The following is a 23,298-nucleotide window of genomic DNA, read 5'->3' as shown; positions in this document are numbered from 1 at the left end:
GTGTCGTTTGACCCCTGATGTGGTACTCCTGCAGAATACGCATTTGGTAAGGCAATGTGTGTCATGCTATGAATAGGTGGGGGTACCGATTGGTTGCACACTCCGGGTTCACCACTGGGTCCAGAGGGGTTGGTATTCTGGTCCGGTCTTCCCTACCACTAGAGATTGATAATGTCATCCTTGACGACAGAGGGCGTTATGCCGCCCTAACCGGTAGGTGGGAGGGTAAGACTCTTTCTTTAGCCACTATATATGTTCCCCCAGGCCTCCAGACCTCCACTTTCTCTGATGTTGGTCGGATGTTGCTGGACCTCCCAGATAGTCTTCTCCTCATGGGTGGGGACTTCAACTCCGTGCTATACGGCGATCTGGATCGCCACCCCCCCTGGGCCCTTCCCATTTCCCAATCATGGCTTGGTGGGTTTCTGGACACCTTTGGTTTGGTGGATTGCTGGAGGTTAATGCATCCGACACAATGTCAATACACGTTCCACTCCGGGGCTCATGGGAGTCTCTCCAGGCTTGATTACTTCCTCATACCCGCGGCCCAGTCCCCCCATGTTGGGGAGGTAAGACACTTGGCCCGGGGCATTTCAGATCGCTCCCCTGTGTGGCTTCTTTTCGACACGGGGACGCAAGCCGCGGGGCAGATCGCCCCTATTAACCCATGGCGTCTGCGCAAACCCAAGACTCATAACAGCCTCATTAAGTCACTCGACCACTACTTCTTGGAGAACGAGGGGTCTGTTTTGTCCTCAGTGTCCCTGTGGGAAGCCTTCAAAACTGTTATTCGTGGACAGGCCCTATCTTTAATAGTCGAGACCAAGAAAGCTAGGAATGGGGAGGTCGTGAAGCTGGAGGCCGAAATACTGGAGTTGGAGGCTGATCTCGACTTAGGTGTCGCCCAGGATAGGCTCCACGCCCTTAGCTTGAATCAGTTTGAATATAAATCCCTTGTTACGGATGCTGCCAAGACAATGTACAGGGAACAGCAAGGTAGACTGTATGATGTCGGGGATAAGGCGGGTAAATTGATTGCATGGCTTGATAAGAAGGAGAGAGTGAACTGTGTGGTCCCTGTGCTTCAGAATTCTGACGGTGTGCATGTGACTGACCCTGGCGAGATTGTGGAGTGTTTTGCTGACTATTTTCGTGTGGTCTACTTCCCGGTGTCCGATAGAGATGAGGATGACTCTCGTTTCTTGTTGAGGGACATTGCGCTGCCCTGCTTGTCTGAAGAGGATCGAGAGCGCATGGAGGCGTCGTTGTCGGCCGACGAGATTGCTACCGCGATTCGTTCCCTTCGTTTTGGCAAAGCTATGGGCCCCAATGGATTGCCTATTGAATTGTACAAATTGCGCCCGGATAAAGTCGCACCGTTTCTCCGTGATATGTTTCTGGAGTCGCGTGAGCTTGGTTCCCTCCCTTGTGACCAGCGTCTGGCCAGGGAGCATTGATGAACTTAATAGCTTTTTTGAATATTTAAACAACAACCCATTTAACATGAAATTTACGATGACTTATAGTAAACATAGAATCGTGTTCTTAGATGTTGAACTTTTTGTTGAAGACATGTGTATTTATAGCCGTATGCACAGAAAAGAGACAGCTTGCAACTCAGTATTGCACGCAGCGAGTGCTCATCCTAGAACGCAAATAAATTCTATTCCCTATGGAGAATTTCACAGAGCACGTCGCAACTGTAGCAAGGACATTGATTTTATTAAAAATGTCAATGATATAGAAGTCAGATTTTTAAACAGAGGATATGATAAAGATATAATCAACAGAGCAAAAAGACGAGCTAATCAACTGAATAGAAATGACACTTTGAAAACATATCATAACCCTGATGATAAACAAGTACATCAAGTGAGGATGATTACAAACTTTCACCCTTGGTCTCACAAAGTGTACAATATCCTCAAACGACATTGGAAACTCCTAACATCAGATCCTGATCTAAGCAAAATATTGACTAATAACCCTAGTCTTGCTTATCGGAAGGGTTTAACTATTCGAAATATGGTTAGCCCAAGTTATCCAAAGAAAAGTGTGGCTACAATGTCTTGGCTCCATAGTAAAAGTTTGGGGTTCCATAAATGTGGAGATTGTAGTATGTGTAAATACGCCTTGTCTGGAACAAAAGAATTTTCTTATAATGGGTCAAGAAAGTTTCACATCACAGAGTACATCAACTGCAATACGAAGTATGTAATTTATGTTATTATTTGTAAATGTTCTATGATTTATGTGGGCAGCACAGTTAGAAATCTCAAAACCCGTATTGCAGAACACTTTAGAGCGTTGAAAAATATGGATGATAGATATCCAATAGTACACCATGCACTAGAATGTTCAGAGCAAAATCAACAACAGAGTTTTAAATTTCATGCCCTGGAATCGGTATCTAGTGACATTAGAGGTGGTAACCGTGAACTAAAGCTGCGGCAAACTGAAGCTCGATGGATCTTGAGGTTACATGCGGTTAAGATGGGAATTAACATTGAAAATGAATTACAGTATTTTTTGGGTACTTAACTTTAATGTTATAATCCAATCATTCCCATATAATGATAATTTAAGGTTGTGAAGTTGAATTTATCTGTTTCTGAGAATACCAGCATTTATATTGCAACTTGGTTTTGAAAATTTATGATGCATTTCTCTCCTTATGCCTAACCTTGTTTTACCAGATAATTGTATAATTTATAATTTGCAATATTAACCAGTTGATTAAGTATTGTACACTACTTGAATCTTGTATATGTATGCCCTTTGTCACATAATTTTTAATGAGGTGGGGCAGCTATGGTTTTCTTAACTTCTTTTCGCTGATCAGGCTCCTTTTACTGTTCTTTCTTTTCTTATTTAATTTTACATCTTATTTGGGGTCGGTTCAGCGTTATATAATAGAAACAAATTACATTAGCACACACACACAGGACTTCCTAGTTTCTATAAAATGGCATGTACTTAGGTTGAATTCAGAGTAGTTTGATCCCTTTCCAAGATGGCGCTTAAATTTAGACGCCCGGAGTAATATGGCACGATACTTGTACTTTTTACACAGTAGGTAGTTCCTTATCCGAGATGTTGCTTATATTCTGATCCTAATACTTCGCGTTTTGGCTATTGAATTCTTTGACAGTTTATATTTGATTTAACATAATTACCAGTATATATGGCGCCCACACTTGGAGTTAGCACCTAACATGTAGTTCGTCATTTAGCGTATATAATCCCATATGAACATGGCGCCCATTGTAGACGCCGGTATTTTCACGAGTTAACATTATTTCCAGCTCAATATGGCGCACATACTTGGAGCTAGCACCCAACATGTAGTCCGTTATCAGTCAGCTTATATGATTTTATATGACTTAGAGTGATCCTAATACTTTGCGGTTTGGCTATTGAATCCCATACGAACATGGCGCCCATTGTAGACGCCGGTATCTTCACGAGTTATCATTATTACCAGCTCAATATGGCGTCCATACTTGGAGCTAGCATCCAACATGTAGTCCGTCATCAATTAGATTATATAATCTCATACGAACATGGCGCCCTTTGCAGACGCCGGTACTTTATACGAGTGGTCATGATATAGGACCCTTCGCTACACTTTCAGGTAATTAGAGTGTGTACGTATGATGACTCAATTTGATTGTGAAACTAGAATGTTAGCTTAATATTTGTCCTTAGACGTTGGTTTCATTTTATTTAAGGTCCCTATTGCAGATTTATTAGTGTATGCCGTCTTAGAGTCCTGTTACTAGGTCACATATTCTGCTGCTATATCTAATTCACTAGCAGCTCCCTTAGTATTTCTGTAGAGATCGGTAGACCGTTATGCTTGTACATTGGCTGACATCGTGATTTTTAGTTTAATTTTCGTTCTAGGTTACTTGAATGACACCTTCTACTGAATAATTGCATCAACAGACCTTACTTTAATTTGAATCTCTTGGATATCGTGGAGCCTTTATTTCGAAGTTTAAATGGTATGTCTTTAATACCTACTTGTTGTAGTTTTCAACATTTTAGTGAGTCCGATTGATAGATAATATCATCTTACATGCAGGTTGTGATCGTTTAGTCCTTGGCTCCTGGACTAATTATACTTATAGATTGATAATACCGACATGGTGAGTCTTTGCCACATAAGTTTCGAGTACAGGTTTTGGTGAGTTTGTCACACTGGTGGTTAGCTGTTACTTGGTAACTTCTCCTCATATGGTTTGTTCAAGTTTAAGAGACACCTTTTTACATTTGTGCTTGGATTATAGCACGGTTATCATACGTCACTGTTATTCTTTGCACCTTATTTCATCTCTTTTTATTTCTGTCTACAAATTATCTTATTATGATATTCGGATCACTGGGTTCGCTCTCTCCTCTTACAATTAGCACCTTTTTTTCTGCAGGTTCCCTTCTTTCCTCTGCACACATTTTGCGTAACTTGAATGTAATTTGACATTTCATTTTACATCTTTGCTCCAACCACGATGTTTCCCTATTAGGTTTTGTTATGCCCTAATAGCTCCTTATTTTGCCTTAATGTCAGATGTCACTATGTTCATTTATCTTCTGTTGTTAAATTCATTTATGAAACTCGGTTATTTCTTTGTTTCCAGCCCTGATGAAGTCCATGACCTAATAGTCAGGACGAAACACGTGTTGGCTGGCAGTGGGTTTGCATCCAAGAAGTTTCTTTCGTGAAATAAAGAGAAAATACGAAAACCTGGAATTTAATTTGAAATATTTTGTTCGATGTGCATTTGCACTTTCACATGTTTGTTGACTCTCTAGAAAACCCTTTTGCTCGGTTTTCAAACTTGTTAATGTTTGTGGTTAACTGTTGTTAGCTTATATTACGATGCTAGTGGTCGTCGTATTGTTAACCTGTAGCAAGGGTTTTATTGACATATCAATTTGACTCATCATTTCTTTGCGCAATTGTCCCTACCACTGAGGGTTTAGATTGTTATGGGCCCCAATGGATTGCCTATTGAATTGTACAAATTGCGCCCGGATAAAGTCGCACCGTTTCTCCGTGATATGTTTCTGGAGTCGCGTGAGCTTGGTTCCCTCCCTTGTGACCAGCGTCTGGCCACTATAGTTGTGATTCCTAAGGAGGGCAAGCCTTGTGATCGTTGTGCCTCATACAGGCCTATTTCCCTATTGAATGCTGAACCAAAGATTCTCGCCAAGGTCCTTGCTAATCGCTTACTCGCTGTCATCTGTGACCTGATTCATCCGGATCAATCTGGTTTCACTCCGCACCGGAACACTGCTCTCAACTTGCGGCGCTTACATGGTATTCTCTCCAGGGCGGAGTTTCTCTCCGAGCCGGCCATCTTGGCTTCCTTGGACGCCACGATGGCCTTTGATACGATAGAATGGCCATATCTTTGGGCCACTCTGGCGAAGTTCGGTTTCGGTGCGGGATTTATTAGCTGGGTGAGACTTCTACATACGGATCCGCTAGCTCAGGTTGTTGTCAATGGTAGGGTGTCCCAGCCCTTCGCTCTCGGGAGGGGTACTAGGCAGGGGTGTCCGTTGTCCCCCCTGCTCTTTGCTCTTGCTCTCGAACCGCTTGCAGCCTGGCTCCGATGGGAACCATCGATAAAGGGCATTCAGTGGGCCCCTGACTTTGAAGACCGGGTTTCGTTGTACGCTGACGATATTCTTTTGTACCTCACCTCCCCGCGTGAATCCCTTAACGTCCTATTTGACGTCCTCACTTCTTTCGGTAAAAACTCCGGTTTGATCATTAATTGGTCTAAATCGTGTGTGTATGTTATCTCCGGTGGCTTTCCCCCGTTACTGAACAGGTTTCCCATTCAAATCTTAACACACATGAACCTAAGCAGCAGTCTGCCAGAAATTACATGCACATCCACATTACACGTTTCTTATTCTGCCTTCACATCAGTTATATGAACGCTTTTTCTCCTGATAATACTATAGTGCTCTCAAACCAAGACTCCCCCTCTGCTTTTAGGAGGAACAATAGACCCGTCGAAAAACCCGGAGGATATCCCACTAAGGTCACCACACTTGTTACCCATCAGTTGAGGCACATTATAAGTATTGGTCAAGCATATGTTTTTATATATCAAAAGCAGATAAATGTTTAAAGTCCACAAAAAGCTCAAAGATGTTCATTGATTCTCATTTTTCTTTTTCTTTCTTGTATTGTCCAAGTATCATTACAACACATAACAGCCGACACGTGTTTGGTCCATCCGGACTTTTTCAAGGCTCACTGTAAAACAGTGTCTCTCCCCGTGTTTATTCAATTAGAAGTACGGCCACTCCTTTTCCTCACTAGTTCAATCTTAATGATAGGCAGGTCAGTATCCCATCAGTATGGGTCCTTTTCTTATGGATCGAACAATCAAAACAATCGTAAATGGTTTACCACAGCCGAAATTGCGCCGTAACCAGCAGGTAATGATACACCTTCCCTACTGTGAGGTTTAATGGAAGTCACGTGGATCCTTTTTCTATGTCTCAAAAGGGACCCCTGTCCCAAACTGTGATAGTACGAACACACTTATTATTTTAACCGTCCCAACATTTTTCTGGAAGTTCCCCCAAATAGGGTTGACATATACCGAAAGTTGTCAAGCAGGTCGTAATACACCTGTCAGCGGGACCTGTAACTGCGCGTCAACTTCTCCAAATTGCACCGACAACTGTTTGTCGGTGCAGGGGGGCATATTATTGAGGAAGAGCGGTAAACATCGCTAAGTGCTCTTAGCGCATTTCTATTTATCGCCGTCTATTGCTGAATTACATCGCCGTGTTAGCGGCGTATTATCAACGCTTTGCGAACTGGCGATGTAATTCCAGCGATAGACGGTGAGAAACAGAAACATCGCCTGAAATCCAGCGATGATTATGGAGATGCTTGCTGATAGGAGAGGGTGGTCTTAACGTGGCGATCCACCTCCCATTATCAGCATAGCTAAGTAGAAGAAAAAGCAGACGTTAACTACATGCGATAACCACGGTTAGCGCAGGTTTTTACATCGCTGGGGCCGCATTGTTAATAGTGCGAAGGTCTGTCTGTCACGTAAATCATGCAGACATTGTGAGGAACGCCCATTTTGCATGTCATTAGCGATAATAATCACTGATATGCAAAATGGGGAGAAAACAGCTACTAAATCAAGGAAACACGCGTCAGTGTGTCCTTAAAAATAGTGAGATGTTTATTTCGCCGCTTTTCGGCTGAAATCGGCCACTAAAGCGGCTAAAATGGGCTTGTAAATATGCCCCATGGTTTCTAAAGCAAACCGTTTGGCAGCTGTTAAAACAGAAGGAAGCTCCCATCTTTGTAAAGTTGTTTTCCATTCTCTGGGTGTACCTTCCCAGGTCATTTAATCTCCTGCTTACTGCCCATCTACACCCACTGTTACATTTCTACTATGATTTATATTGCATTTTATATATCACCACTATAGCATTTTCATTGTAGTTTGTTTTAATGGCAATACACCCTATATATGCCCTATATCTGGTTAATGTTGCATTTGTTCCTATACCAGACAACTAGGCATCCAGCAAAAAAAAATAACATTAATAAAATAGGAAAGGAGGACATTTTGTTCACGAGGTGCTAACACTTCGTGCCGGGTCGGGCCAGGCTCCCCCATAACATTCTGGTGCATTTTTAGCGAATCTGATTCAGTACAGGGCTACAGGAGACCACCGTACCAGACCCTCCTTTGTGTGAGCAGCAGTGATGCGAGAGGCCGCTTGCCATTACTCCTAGAGCTGGCATCTGTACTTATTCCATTCAATTCATCCAGAGCAGAAATGTCTACCCAGCTCCCTCCTGGGTAGGTGTCTTTCTATGCCCTTGGCACCTAGGTTGGTAGCTGGCATACATCCTGGTTTCATTCCAGAGTAGGCATCCTTCTCTTCCCCTCCTCCTCGCCTCCCATGTATTCCCTCCAGTCGCACAGAGCAGACACCCTGCAAGCCACAATCCAGAGCATACTCCCCTTCAAGCCACCCTCTAAAGCAGACTCCCCTGCAAGCTTCCCTCCACGGCAGCCAGCCCTCTAAGACCTCCACTACAAGTATGGGTTAACCCTTCAATAACTGTCTTTTGTTTTTTAAAAGCCTACTGACCAGGAATTAACTGTTGCCATTATTTTGAGGAGCAGTCCAGTGTATTTAATTTATGCAGTAGGCATTTTTACATGAAGAAAAAGCTAGCAGTATACCCTGTTGACATTTAACTTAATTGTCAGTAAATTTCTGTAATAGATATTACAGACTGATAGATTTCTCTCTATATTATGATTGTCTTAAGTCTTAGATTGTATTTTATTTTTTAACACCTAAGACACAGATCTGGAGCTTAGCTCTTACCTATTTGTTTGTTTTCATCTGCAAAAAGACAACATTATCCACACACTTCCACGCCACACCACACAATTGCAACTCCACACATTTCCAATCCACACCACATAATTCAACACAAAACCAAATAATTAAACTCAACACAATTACACAACACACCACATACATCCAATCCACACCACAAAATTCCACATCGTGCTACAAAATTCAACAGCACACCACATAATTAAACTCCACACTCCACAAAATACCATTCCATATAATTCCAATCCATTACATGCAATCCCACTCCGTATAATCCCAGTACATTCAATACCACATAATGACTATCCACAAAATTCCACTGCACACCATGCCACATAATTGAACTACACAAATCCACTCCACACCACACAATTACACACCACACAATTCGACAACTACCACATACATGCTATCCGCAACACAAAATTCCACATCATGCTACAAAATGTAACAGCATACCAAATAATTAAACTCCAGTACATACCACTCCATAACATGCCAATCCACAACATGCCAATCCACATAATTACACTCCCTAACACACAATCCCACTACATATAATCCCAGTACACTCAATACCACATAATTGCTATCGACATAATTCCACTGCACACCTTGCTACGTAATTCCACTACACAAATCCACTCCACACCACACTATTCCACAACTGATAATTCCAATCTAACCCACATTATTCCACTACACACCACATACATACACTAATAACACATAAGTAAAAGACATCTTCATTTACAAAGCCAAAAGCTCTAACTCAAGCAAATGCAAGACCAATTTGCACTGCAAATGCTTGTTCCCACTTGTCTCCAATACTGCAGAATTCACAAGGCCTTCCCAAGATATCCTGCTGTGATCTTTGGATTGAGCTATGCTGCATAGGTCACATCTCCCATTGCTGAGCCCTCTTTTCTTTATAGTAGACCTAACCTGCATGTCCATTGTCATCACAGAGCTCTGTCTATGAGCTGATCCTGCTGACACACCCACACATGTCTTCAAAAAGGCATCTGATTGCAGCACTTCTCCCATCCCCTTCTACTGCATGTCCCCATACATGGAACAGTGCATCAACTAAGTTGTGCTTGAACTGCCTTCACTGGAGCGTACTTCCAATTAGAACATTGGAATGTGGAGCACTCCATTGCAGACAATGGAGTGCTCCGTGCCTCTACCGGCTGGTAAAGGCAGGCAGAGCCACATTCCAATGTTGTTTAAACAAAGACCTCTCGGAGCCCGAGGGGATTTCAATCCCCTTGGGCTCTGAGAGGCCTTTGTTTAATTTGTTAGAACATTCTGCCCTCTAGTGGCAGAATGTTCTAATAGCCTTAAAGCCCTTCGTAGCTGAGCTATACCGGCGATTAAATTCCCACTCCCTTGTTAACGCTGGAGCGGGCCTTTAATAGCTGGTATAGCCCACGGGCTATATGGCTATAGAAAAAGCTGCAGAGATGCGCTTGTGCAACCATAACGGCAACATTTCAGTGCTTAGTCATGTTTGAAACAGAACCATGTCTAAGTTTTAATGAAAGTAGATAGATAGATAGATAGATAGATAGATGGATAGATAGATAGATAGATAGATAGATAGATAGATAGATAGATAGACAGACAGACAGACAGACAGACAGACAGACAGACAGACAGACAGACAGACAGACAGACAGGCTGACTGACTGACTGACTGACTAAGGGTCCCCCACTAGGATCTGATGGTCAGGAAATGCTCACCCTACCCCCTTATGGGGCCTTTAATCTTTTTATGGGAATTCAGTGACCTTCCCCCTTCATCTTGAAATGATAGCCTAAAAATAATGCTTTTCTAATGTGGGCAGTCACTTACAGCAGAAGGATCCAAAAGGGAAGAAGGCAGAAAAGGCTCCCACACCCAATCGGATTATTTTTAAATTTGGGTTTTGCAGATTTGCGGATTTCCATGGATCGTATGTGCGAATGCTAAAACTGACAAGATGTACAAAAGGGTTGACCTTTCAAAACCTGTACTACAACATTTTGAAACTGTTATATCTTCAAAACTTTGGAATGGATTTACACCAATACAATGAAAGCAAGCTCTACTTTCATTTACTTTTTTGGCTTTCAAATTGACATACCTGACCTTATTTGACTACTCAAAGCAACTACCAAATTTGGTGCAGATCCTTGTGTGTGTGTGTGTGTGTGTGTCTGTTTGTGTGTTGGAATTCATCAATCACCCATGATAAGTGATTTGCCTGGAAGGGAGAAAGAAGGCTGAAAATAAATAACCAGGTGAAGTCTGTAACCCTGAATTCTTCACGCTTGACATTTGAGAGAATATTTTTGGGGAGGATCATATCGAGCCAGGTCAGCATTTTGCTACATCCGAGGTATGACCAGAGGTTGTCTGCAAAGGAGAATTTGGCCAAGATATTGGCAGATACATCAACAACTACCGTCATTGCAAGTATTCCTCTCTTTACACTTGCACCCTTCATGCTGTTTACTCAATCACGTCTCCAGCAGCAAATGCCACCTGTTCCCAAGCATTACAAATGTCTTTATTAGAGCCATCAATCACACGGACAGCTTGCCTTTATTTATTTTCTGAATTTCTCAGTACAACAAAATCTATAATTTGCTGCCTAACCTTGCTTCTGAAATGCCGCTGATTTGTTTGTAATATAAAAGGTCTTACCAGGATGATCTTTTCAAAAGCAGATGTTGTTTTCAAACTTCTGCTTTGATGCTTGCGAATGCTTTGATCTTATGCCTCAGTGCCAAGCGAGGTTTTTCTGGTATTTCTATTTTGTACCTATAATTACGAACTTTAGAAGGCCGTGTCGTCTGTGTAGTCTGCATTTGATAATTTGTGTAGATGCAAATGTTAATTACACTGTTCAGTGTAGGCCTTACTATAAACAACCTGTACCAATGAGTCATAATTATGTGTTTGTTGCTATGAAAACTGATAATTTTGCTATTTAACTGAATTTCCGTAGCATGGATTCTTCCGACATTTCTCCCCAAGTGGTTGTTGGACAACTAACAATATTTCGCCTTTTCTCCCGGTAGAATATACTCTGATGTTGAAGAGGTCAATTCACACTGGTAAAACTCTAGACCCAGTTTCTTATAGGATTTATGACTGCTGCTATCATTAACACATGTCATATATGCATGTGTTAGTTCCATCTGAGTTCTAGAACTTATAAATGGAAATGCATGACACCTTTGAAAACGTCCACTATTCCCCTATATTTCAGCACATGCATGTTTTCCCTAACACCATGTAGAGTATATTTGTTGAGGATCATTCAGAATTTATTATTTGATACTATGCTGTTTGCGTGGGTTTTTGAACCCGTGTACGTTATGGGCGTGTTATTTATGTGTCCATGTCCAGGTCAAAAGAACTGTTTTCAGAAATGTCATGAGGGCAGCAAGAATGAGGAAGAAAAGGTGGAAGCAATGGAAAGCCCTACATATTGATGGTGAGGTTAAACGGGAAACATTTGCTCGGTTTCTCATGGTTTGACTTGCCTCTTCCTGCCCAGGAGGATGTGTGAGTTTACTAAGCGAAAGGGACTACCATATACATTGTGTGAACTGCAACGAATTTACCTTTTTGCTGATGACGTGCTCGTGGTCCTCCCGTATAATTTTGGATCTGCATTCTCAAGGGTGCTGATATTGCAGCATACTCCTGGAGAAATCAAATTAAGTATTGAATTAAAATGATACCCTTACAGGAACGAACATAGGGGCCGATTACGATGGCGGAAGGACCACCACTGCCAGCCATACGGTGGCTGTCCTTCCACCATCAGACCGCTATTTTCCCCCCGCCACATTCCGATGGCGGGGGAATTGCTTTCGGACAGTGGCGAACGCAAAGACCGTCCGCCACAGAACAGCCACAGGCAATCGTTCCGATTGCCTGGCGGAGTGGTCTGCATCCATGTAATGGTGGCGGTGCTTAGCAGGCACCGTCCACCAAATTACGATGCTGTCTCCAGCCAGCCTTTCCGTGGATGGTAAACCGCCATTGAAAGGCTGGTGGAGATTGGTTTCGGGGGCCCGTTGTGGGCTTGTCACGTTGTGTAGTGAAATGCACAACATGCCATTTGAACATCGCAAGAGGAGTAAAAAGGAACCTAATCTATGCATAGATTTTGATAATGTTTCTGAAAGAAATACATTTGGTATTAGGGTATCAACTTAGATGGGGAAGTGAATACTTGTTGGGTGATCTCTGTAATACTAAGGTGCAGTTCATATGTGGCAGCTTTATAAATCTGTCTCGTTGAAAGTAATTGAAACCTCAGAACATATCCGTATAGTACTGAGGCAGTTGTCTATTTTAATAAATGCATAGAAGCTCAGAATACTTGTGACATATGTTACAACATTTTAAATTGGGTGGCTGTAGGAAGACAGAGTTTCACCAGACCATAGTGAGTCGGAGATTGTCAAGGTATATATTATATCCATCACTAAGGGCCATATGTAGGTAGCCTAATACCGGTCGGTAACGGCCGATTTTCGGTAAATATACCGTTACCGACCGGTATTTATGCTTTTGCTATGTAGGGGGAACATTTCAGGATACGGTAATTTACCGAATCGGTAATTTTACCGATTCGGTAAATACCGAATCCTGAAATGAGATGTAGGTGACACTCAAATGAGTGATGTGTAGGGAAAATAATTCGGTATTTAGCACCAAATATATGTTGGTGCTAAATACCGAATTCATTGCAAAAAGCAATATTTTGATGGACTAACAGTGCCATGTGGCAGACATACATGCCCTTAGGGCATGTATGTGCGCCACATGTGCACACATGCAGGAATCAGGGGTGCAACAGGGTGTCAATGTGACACCCTGCCACCCTTGAATATGCTCCCCCATTACCGAATCGATATTTACCGATTCGGTAATGAGGCATACCTTCCCATTGATTCAATCAATGGGAAGGTATGCCTCATTACCGAATCGGTAAATACCGATTCGGTAATTACCGAATTTCTCCGATTCGGTAATATTTACCGAATGATTACCTACATACGAGTTACCACTTCTTAAATACCGAATCGGTAAAGTTCGGTATTTAAGAAGTGGTAACTTGTATGCTACCTACATATGGCCCTAAATGTTTCTTCTTATGTCTGTATATCAATGCCCTACATTTCAACCTGTGCCCAGATGCACTACCTGACAGAGTGATGATATTTAGTGGCTGTTTCTCTCTCTTATCCAATTCTACTTTCCTCGGTTCTTCTGCTATCCAACAAATTTGTAATTTCATAATGGCAGGGGGCAAGGAGAAGTGTGGAAGCACACATTGCTCCTGTTGGATCCAGATTGCAAAGTTAAAGCTTTCTGACACATCACGAATTACAGGGACATTTTTTTTTATTGTAGCTTTGAGAATCATTATTAAAGTAAACACTATTTTTTGGGGAACTTATATTTCTGCCAAGGGTGCGAACGCTGGTTTCTCGAAAATACAAAGTGACCTTGCAGCTACTCCAGTATTTCTGCCTTCAGTTTTCAGGTATGTGGCAAATGCTGTGACCTAATAATGAAAATCTCTCAGCACTTATCACAAAAAAACAGGATTCAGTAAGGAAGGAAATTCTGTAAGTATAGTTCATCTGTGTTCATATCTAAACTTTTTCATTTATAGTCACTACACTCTTTTTAAAATTACATATGATCTGCATGAGATTGGTTTCAAATCAAGCCTTATGAAATAATGCTACTTGTTTATTGAGTGTGCTCAATTTGAAGAAAGGGTGGAGGGAGCCTATTAAAAATCCAGTCTCTGACAGGTATTATTTTTCATTAGAGAATTTTAGAACTCCATCTGTGCCTTTCTTCACTTTGGGCCATATGTAGGAAGCCAAATACCGGTCGGTAACGGCCGATTTTCGGTAAATATCCCGTTACCGACCGGTATTTAAGCTTTTGGTATGTAGGGGGCATATTTCAGGATTCGGTAATTTACCGAATCGGTAAAATTACCGATTCGGTAATTTTACCGATTCGGTAAATACCGAATCCTGAAATGATATGTAGGGGGAGTGTGTCGTTGGTGTGGGGATTCGTTATTTACCACCAACTAAAAGTTGATGGTAAATGACGAATACCTGTAAAAAAACATTTTTTTTTCCATTTGAAGTGTGCAATGTGGCAGACATACATGCCCTTAGGGCATGTATGTGTGCCACATGTGCACACATGGACGAATCAGGGGTGCAACAGGGTGTCAATGTGACACCCTGCCACCCATGACGATGCCTCCCCCATTACCGATTCGGTATTTACCGAATCGGTAATGGCAACTGGCTTCCCATTCATTCCTATGGGCCTCCAGGCCCATAGGAATGAATGGGAAGCCAGTTGCCATTACCGAATCGGTAAATACCGATTCTGAAATACCGACATATACCGAATCGGTAATTATTTACCTACATTACATTTACCGATTCATAAATACCGAATCGGTAAAATTCGGTATTTAAGAATCGGTAAATGTAATTTACCTACATATGGCCCTTTGAGAGGTAACTTAGTATACCTAGGACCACTGGAATTATGCAATTCTGCAGCTGTGGCATTTTCAGCATAACAATGGATTTACCCTCTCGATTTGTCTGTGGGCCCTCCCTGGGCAAACAAACAATCATAGTAAAGGGTGGCAGTCTTCAAGAACATCAGGAAAACTGGGCATGTCAAGCTGGTGCTAAACCAAGCCAACTAGATTGCATAGAGAGGCTGGGCTGTAACTGATGATGGGGGAGGACTGCATCGGCTGAAGACCAGCAAGGTTAAATTGCTGGTCACCGGGCTAGGTAGCAGCTGAAGAGATCAAGCGGGGGTGGTTAGGGAGCCCTGTGGCAAGAACTTCGACAAGGCCCCAGGACAAGAGGACCTACCTGGGAAGGTGGCAGTGAGTACTGCTCACGGGGCCTTCTGATCCCCCCTGAAGAGTGCTCCTGGACTGGTGATTCTAAACCTTGTAAGATCGGGCGGCCAAGTCATGACAGGCAGTAAGGGGCCACAGAGTTTCCAACAAATAAAATTGGACAAATATGCATTGCCCAGGGAATCGGTTGTGAGACCCATAGCGGAGGCCAGAATGGATCCCGGATCACTGTCCCCCCCCCCCCACTGCTGAAGAGCCCACATTGCAAGATGTAATGGCAGCTCTGCAAGGGGTTTGGTCGGGTTTGGTTGGGAGGATTGACACAGTGACAATAGAGCCAATCTGCGAAACGTGGGCACCCGGTTGATGGAAGTGGAGGAGGTCACAAATAGCCTTGTGGTTTACACGAAGGCTCTCTAGAAAAAAGTCGAAGATCTCACCGTTACAACCAGGGCACTAGAGGCTATGCTGGAACATCAGGAAAGACGTTCCTGACAAAAACAATTACATAATTGGAGTCCCGGAGAGGGCAGAGGGGCCGGCGGTGGATCTTAACGTGGACAGTCTCATACTGATGTTGTTCCAGCCCAGGGGACTGTCCAAATATTTCTCCTTGGAGAGGGCCCATATGCCCAAGGCCAGGGACCCCACCATGCCCTATCATAGCTTGAATTTTCAACTATCATGACAGGGATGTGTTTCCTTAGGCTGTCCGAAGTGCCCCACCTCTCAAAGTTGACAACGATGTCATCATCTTCTTTCCAGACTGTACCATAAAGGTGCAACAAGCACAAAAAACCTTTCTTAAAGTGAAAAAAGCCCTACAGGCAAGCGAGATGAAGTACTCCATGCTTTTTCCTTCAACACTCAGGGTAACAGCAGACAGTAAGGGTTCTCTAACCCAGAAGAAGTCTGTGGCACACAAACAGAGGTAGCAACACAGAGGCAGGAAACACAATGGATGTGACACTGGACACTGACCGGGGGACCCTTCATTTAAACGGCTCCCCGGCAACTCGAGAGGACTAAAGAGGGTACCTGGAACACCACTAGACAGGATGGGTCCAGGAAGTGACTCACATAGCCCTGAGGATAATGAGCAAAGTCTCTGTACCTGGAGGCAAAACTTCAGGCTGACTCTGGACACACAGATAAGAATATGGATTAATAGTTCCTTTTCCTCCTGATGCTCCTTAGCTCTTGCTGGAAAGTGGGCCCGCTTTAATGTATGATTAAATAACGGGCATTATAGTCCTTGGAGTGGGGATTTGGATGGGATGACTGGCCTAAATCCACCTGATGTTTGGTAGTTTTGTTTTGTGGTGACAGGCGCTCTGCAAATTGGGGGGGTAGGAGGTTCTGTGCACACTGTTCAGGGTAGCAGGGAGGGGGAAGTTATATGTGTTGGGGTCTGAAGGCCACATTTTAGGTGGCTTATTCTTTTGTATAACATGTTTCTGTTTGGCATACATTGGAAAATGGGACGGGGTGGGGGGAGGGGCTAGGACAACACCTTAATTCAATACTGATAAGGACCTGAAGTCCAAACTTTTTTTTCATAGATGAGTCCAATGACCTCACTGATCTCTGACACACACCCTCTGTTGCCACTCCAACTGCTCACCCCTAGGGGTCGAGATTTAAGAATCATGACTTGGAATGGAAATGGACTAAGCAATAAAATCAAACGAATACTGGTGATGCATATCTCAGATGACATTCACTAGACATAGTTCTGTTGCAGGAGACACACTTGAAAGGCAACACCTGTAGACCATTAGATAGGTTTGGGTACAAACTACTGGCACATGTGGGGTTCACCACAGGATCACAGGGAGTGGGGATATTTACCAGAACAAACCTCCCTCTTGTTCCCCGTAGAATATGGCATGATTGGGTGGGAAGATACGTGGCTCTCAATGGGGTGTGGGAGGGCCGGGATCTCAGTTGGTGCTCAGTAAACATACTGCCCAGAATGCACGCCGACACCCTACCCCAACTTAGTACACTGCTCCTGGAACTCCCACTTGGAGTACTAGTATTGGGTGGGGATTTGAACGCTGTTATAGACCAAGAAAGAGACAGGGTGTTGAGCTCAGAGAGGGAGGCTGGGGCAGATGCCCTGAAGACATTCGTGGAAGCACTAGGGCTAGTTGATCTCTGGCGCAAGCACTATCCCACGACTAAGCAATACACCTTCTATTCTGCACCATACAGGGGATACTCCCGATTGGACTACATATTGACGCACTCTACGGATGCAGGCACCTTTTGGGGGCCACACAAAGGGCAAGAGATATATCTAACCATTGCCCTGTCGAAGTATGACTGTAGGGGCCGACCAGAACGAATATTTTGCCACCCCGTATAGATCTGAAGCTCTTCAGGGACAAGCAGGTCAGGGACAGGATTCAAGAACGAACGGTACACTACTTTTAAGACAATCTGGGGATGGTAGACTCTGCCTGCATTCTTTGGGAGGGCTACAAATCGGTAATAGGAGGCTACACACAGGCCCTGGCAGATGGGAAAAGGAAAGAGCAGAAGCTTATAATATGAAGCAATTGAGAAGGAAATTACTCAGTTAGAAATCACAGCTGGGAAACCCGGAGAGTCCAATTCGCAGGTCAGTCATTTAATCCGCCTCAAATGGCAGGAGATATGTGATATTGCAGAGGGGAAAGCCAAGGAGTATGCTAGGGCATCTCAGAGGAGAATTTACAAAGTGGGTGACAAGGCCACTAAACTAATGGCATGACTGGAAACGAGAGACAGAGAGAGGAACTGGGTATTAGAGATTAGTAGCCCTAGTAAAGAGACCTGTAAGACGGTAAGGAGACAGCTGCAGCGTTTGAGAAACCACTACTAACAGCTATATAGGTCCAGATCAACAAGATCAAGGGCATATTGAGCAGACCTCCCAGATGATGCTAGCCTTCCCACAATAGCAATGGAGGACCAGGGGGTAACCAGATAAAGATGTCACCATAGAAACAATATGCAGCGCGATTAGAGCAAGGCGTACGGACTTATTGGCCTACCGGTTGAACTATACATGGGCGTTGCAATGCTGGTGGCTCCACATATGTTAGGTATGTTCCAGGAGGCATTGGAGCTGGGTAGTTTCCTGGAGGATCAGCGGCTAGCCACGGTGGTGGTCATCCCAAAACAGGGCAAACCTCCGGAGGATTGTACTTCCTATAGGCCAATCTCACGTCAAATACCAAAGCAAAAGTGCTGGCCAAGGTTTTGGCAACTAGACTAAACAGAGTAAGAAACTCCATAGTTCATCCTGATCAATCGGGCTTTATGCCCTACAGAAGTACTAGACTTAACTTTTGACGCCTCAATGGGCTACTGCATATTACCAAATGTAGGCCTGAAGAAGACAAAGTGCGTTTGTCTTTAGATTCCTGCATGTCGTTCGACAGTATAGAATGGCAGTACATGTTTGCGGTATTGGAGTGTTTTGGTTTTGGCCCTAGGTTCTGCGCTTGGGTTCGGCTACTGTACACGGACCCCCTGACCAATATGAGGGTGAACCGAGTGGTGTCTAGGCCGGTGGCACTCCACAAGGGGAAGAGACAGGGGTGCCTTCTCTCTCCCATGCTATTTGCTATTGAGTTGGAGCCCCTTGCAGTGTGGTTCAGGGGAGACAACAGGTCTCTCTGTTGGGGGAAATCGGAGGAACAAATGTCATTGTATGCTGATGACATAATATTATACGCCACAAATCCCTGTTCCTCAATAAACTGCATACTCCACATATTCCAGCTGTTCAGCAGCTATTCTGGCTATTCTGGCTATCAAATAAATTGGCATAAGTCTCGTGTGTTTGTAGAGGATGGAGCTATGCCTACCCTACCAGCCTGTGGGAAAGAACTATCGATCAGAGACATTGTGATCTCCCGGTCCATTGCTGACTTCTTGGAGGATAACTTGTTTTCCCAGTTACATAGATTACGCAGGGATGTTTCGCATTGGAGAAGGTTACCTCTCTAACTAATGGGGAGGACGGCCCTTTACAAAATGATGGTGCTCCCATGTCTATTATACGTTCTCCAGAAAACCCCATATCAGATGCCACTAGATTCCTTTCATAAGGTCGACTCGGAAGTGAGGCAACTCTTGTGGGATGGGTGGAATTCAAGGATAGCCATTCACAAACTACAACAGGGAGTGTTTGAGGGGGAACTTTCAGGCCCTGATATTCAGAAATATTACTGGGAAGCACAGTTGGTTACACTTCAGACTACCAATGACAGTACGAATATGGAGGGAGGTGACTACATTTCTGGGCTGGGAAGGCAAGCTGACGGAAAAGACTGCTGACTACAGGGCTTCTGCCCCTGGGCACTGTTAGGTATTGAGTACCTGAGAGATGTCTGGAAAGGGCGGGCGATTGTAGACTTAATGGAACTACAGACTGAATATCAAATGCCAGACACAGAATGGTTCAGGTACATACAATTGAAACATGCACTAAAGACTCATACACACAGGTGACCAAATACCTGAATATGAGCTGCACAAAGACAGGGTGCTGTTGGACCCAATCCTGGAAAAGGCCACTTATATAGAAAAAGATAATGTTTAATACCCCAAACTCATTGAGGGCCCTCTGAGAGGCCTGAGAATCAGAGATTGGGATCCTGGAGCATGACGATTGGGCAGAGGCCATACAGAGTCCCCGGGAAGTGGCCACGAGGGCACAGTTTCACCTCATACAACTCTGAATCCACTAGGATGAGGCTTTACCATATGGATAGGTGTGACATGGAGAGCTGCATGAGCGGATGTGGCAGAGTAGGCACCTTTTTCACACATTGTGGGACTGCCCCCTGCTGCAGCGATATTGGAGCAAGATTGTACAGGTGATGTCCAATGTGTCAGGGCAGGCCACCTCACTAAATGCCCAGTGGCACATACTGGCTACAAGACAATAGGCTGCTGTCATTCTTTCAAACAGGATTCTGCGGCTGCATTTTAGCACCTTTAGTTTTCAACTTATAGATAGCAGACTTGGGGAAAGCTCTAGCAAACAGTAGCATCGCTCTCCCCCCACTAGGACATAGGCCGCTTAATATGCTTCAGTACGGGGACGACATAGTTATTATGGATTACACAAAAGTGGCTCTCCCACGAGCACTGTATAGTCTCCACGCATACAACAAGAAGAACGTCCTCACTATTAACCCCGAGAAGACCAAAATCGTAATTTTTGGAAGGTAAAAAAATAAATCAACTGCCATCACTAGCCAGCCTCAACAAGAGACTAAACAGCCTTTCTGCTGCAGCAATATTTAAAGTTACCCAGGCCTCCCTTCTCCCCACACTACAATATGGCCACCAGGCTTTCCCTGGTGCCTGTTTAGAACATCTTGAACATGCTCAGTGGGCCAGGTACAAGTAGATCGTCCAACCGCCTAAATATCTCCATAGAGCAAGACTTAGACTGGACCTGGGCCTGGTAAAACAAACTCTAGTCAGTGAGGCAGACTTTCTGAAATTCTAAATACGTACACTTAAAGCACCAGAGAAATTGTTCAAGGCCTGCCTCAGTGTCATCTTTGAGAAACTAGGGACTCCATGGAATAGACAACTACAGAGGGCAGTGGCATCCTCCTCAATTCGTCCAACTGCACTTGGCCTTGACTCCATTACCTTCATGACATGGAAAAAGACAATAAACAGGCAGGAAAGGCTAGTTTTATTTCAGCAAGACCTAGCCTCTCTAAGGTTCTCAGAGATCTTACGCTCGTTAAACTCCTCATACTCTGGGAAGATTCCAGCCTTGCTTATCAGCTGCCATTAACTGCAAAGTGCTGAGAGACATTGTGCACATGTGCCTACTCGGCCTACCAATAGTAGATTTTCATACGGTATGGGACAACCAAGAAAATGGAGGGGCGTGCAGGCTATGTAAGAACAAAGGCAAATCATGGCTGCACCTTTAGTGCTGCTTCCCCATGACTAATGATGCAAGTAGGGTCCTACACAAACCAATATTTACATCTTTAAAGGTGTATGGAACCAACGACTGCGGGGATGGGACTTGTTTTAAATATATAAAACTCCTATATTTATTGTATTGTATTAAACTCAAAAATTCCCTTCAAACAGAACACACTCAGGATAAAAAAACATGTTGTTTTACATCATGTAATGGTTTTAAATAACGTAATTGTGATTAATAAACATTTGATATTTGTGCTATGTTCAAGTTAACATGAGATATCTGGGGGGTTGGCTGTCATGTGCTCTGCTGTGCTTTCTAGTTTGTATCGTTCTATGGTGGTGCTGAGATACACTGATAACAGAGTTTCTGGAGGATGTACTGGTATGTTTCTGTGTTTCATATAGGTATATTGACGGAAACATGTTGGGATTGAGTGTATTATTTGGTCTTGTCATATGCTCAACAGGTGTTGGCTGTGTGCTCTGATCTTTTTGTGGCAAAATTGAAAAGATATTTTACAATCTGTGCTTGATTTAAATTGCCAGACATGGTGGGTCGATTTTTATAGAAAGTCCTAAAGCTGCGCCTATATGTGTTGGACATCAAATTGGTGAAGGATAATAACATTCAGGAATGTACATATTTTCCCAGCAGTAAACTAGGAAACATGAGACCTTTGATCTACTTTGCAATCGGCCCGTTTGCAACCGCAATTTACGGCATGGCCATGTACAAATCTCATTTCGCGAATCGGTTAAATTTTACTGATCCGCAAAATGAGGTTTGCGACTCGTTATTAGGAAGGGGCGTGCCAAGGGCGTCCCTTCCTAATAGCGACTCACGTTTGTGTGTATGAATGTTTGCGACCGCAATTGCAGTAGCAAAACACTCGCAATTTACCACCTACTTCAAGTAGGTGCTAAACCATTCGCAAACAGGAATGGGTCAATAAATATTGTTTAAGGGCAGGCAGTGGTCCCAGGGCCCACTGCCATCCTTTAAAAAATTTAAAAACTGCAGCTAAAACGACGATGAGGAGTTGATAATATGCCCTTGTAAATTCCCATAGAAGCCCAGGTTCACACCAGAACCTGGGCTTCTAAGGGAATACACAAGGGCATATTATCAATGCCTTATCGCCGCTTTAGCTGCAGTTTCCTGCCGCTGAAGCGGAGATAATGTTATCGCCTTGCCTTCAAAATATGGCCCATAATCTCTGGCCTTATGTATTTAATTTTAAGGACTTGCTGAACCACATTCTTTCTCGCAGACCCCAGCTTCCTAGACAAACGGGTGACGGAGGGTAAACACTAAGGGCTGGGTGCAATAGGCCGACGCTCTGTCTCCTCCTCCCTCTCTTCTTTTGACTCTCCCTCCCCTTCTCCCTTCCACCCACTCCCCTTCCCTTCCATTTTCACTATGATCCTTTCATTCGGACTACCTTCCTTTACCTCTTCCACATAGCACACATACTTATGTTTCATTTTTGTCTTGCAGGTTTCCTACTCTGCTTCCACTGGAGTCCAACCCACTGTTCTATTGAAGTTACATTTCTATTTATTTCTGTTTTGAAAAAGGTTACTTATTTTTTCAAATAAATAACTGAGTGTATAGGTCTTCTTTTTCTGATGACACTTGTCTATTGTTTGTTGTGAAAATCATCTGTTTATAGGAGATTTTAAGGACAACATTATTTTATGTTAGAGTGCACCTACCAAACATAATCTAACTGACTATTAGACAAATGAAGCCTGGGTAATTGTACAACTGCAAGAGTTCTATGAATGTATCACTTTATAACACCATAAGTACTGCCCATGTGATTACAGAACAAATAAAGCACTTCCTAGGACCACAGAGGCTTCAGGGACTGCAGAGGCCCACCCTGCATATCTAAATAAAGACCCGGAGTGTGGTGATCCCCGGACTTCAGTTGGCCTCGAACCCCCCGAACAATTAGTAAACAATACCCGGAAAGGTGGTGCTCCCCAAGGTTGCAAA

The sequence above is a fragment of the Triturus cristatus genome, chromosome 6, assembly GCF_964204655.1.
Source record: "Triturus cristatus chromosome 6, aTriCri1.1, whole genome shotgun sequence".
NCBI classification, from domain to species: domain Eukaryota; kingdom Metazoa; phylum Chordata; class Amphibia; order Caudata; family Salamandridae; genus Triturus; species Triturus cristatus.
This window is presented reverse-complemented; position numbering follows the sequence as displayed.